This window comes from Phoenix dactylifera, unplaced genomic scaffold (genome assembly GCF_009389715.1).
Source record: "Phoenix dactylifera cultivar Barhee BC4 unplaced genomic scaffold, palm_55x_up_171113_PBpolish2nd_filt_p 001750F, whole genome shotgun sequence".
NCBI classification, from domain to species: Eukaryota; Viridiplantae; Streptophyta; class Magnoliopsida; order Arecales; family Arecaceae; genus Phoenix; species Phoenix dactylifera.
Genome location: NW_024069049.1, coordinates 29601 through 30784, shown reverse-complemented (window position 1 = coordinate 30784; position 1184 = coordinate 29601).

Below are 1184 nucleotides of genomic sequence, written 5' to 3'. Positions count from 1 at the left end.
GTTACTGTATAATTCAATCCCTTTGACTCCTAATGCCAGGATGACTTAGAGCTTACTGTCAATCCTATAATTAGTACATCCATTATGTAACTAACTTTAGATATCCCGTGACTCCTCACTTGGATTACCCTGGCCAAGATTTTGCTAAATTAATCACAAGACATTATCTCCTGTTTCCAGGAGGGGTCAATTCCATCTTGACTCACAACTGACTACGCAAGTACTTGACTGCACCTAGTGACCTTCCGTCACTGAATTAGAAATTCAGGTAGTCCAATACCAAAGTACAGTGAGTTGCTTGCTAGTCACAGGTTGCGGTCTCAGGTCAGAGGGCCAAACTTATATCCATATCCACTCGGAACATCTCTCGACAGTAGAGCATTCCGGAATTGATCACGTTCGGTGAAATGTACTCCTACACTTCACCTGTGTGGCATACCAGTGTCTCCACACTTCTTGGTTGAGAGGACAACCAACGTAGATATCACACAACGACCTAATCTCGATAATGCTGTCGTCCTTGTAACAACATATCATTTGGTCGTGAACTAGTTCAAGGACTCGAAGATAAATCCTCCTTTATCATTAATAAGTCCTAAGGACTTCATCATATAAGAGTTCATTTGAAGATATAAAATGATGAATAATGCTAAAAAATACTTTATTGATTTGTCAATTCATTTACAAAATTCAATCATTAACATGATGACGATTGACATTTAGGATACAATTCCCAACAACTCCCACTTAGCCTAAAACCAATCGGCACAGTATCTAATACCCATTTTCGACTTGTGTTCGTTGAACTCTTTGATGCCGATGACTTTGGTAAATGGGTCAGCCAGATTTTCTTTTGTATCAATTTTCTGTAGAATTTGCCACTGTATGCAGCTTAAAACTCTTCTAGCAGATAGCACCACCCTTAAGAGTAAAGATATAACCAAACATGCTCTTACTATCATCTTGATCTGACTGAAAACTTGAATCGGTATATTCCTCAAGTTTTAAGTCAGAATCACCGTAGACAAGCCACTGGTCTTTAGTATTTCTCAAATACTTAAGGATAGTTTTTACAACCTTCCAGTGGTTGCTACCTGGATCAGACTGGTATCTGCTCACTACTCCTAGTGAGTATGCCACGTCTGGTCTGGTACATGTCATCGCATACATTATAGATCCCACTG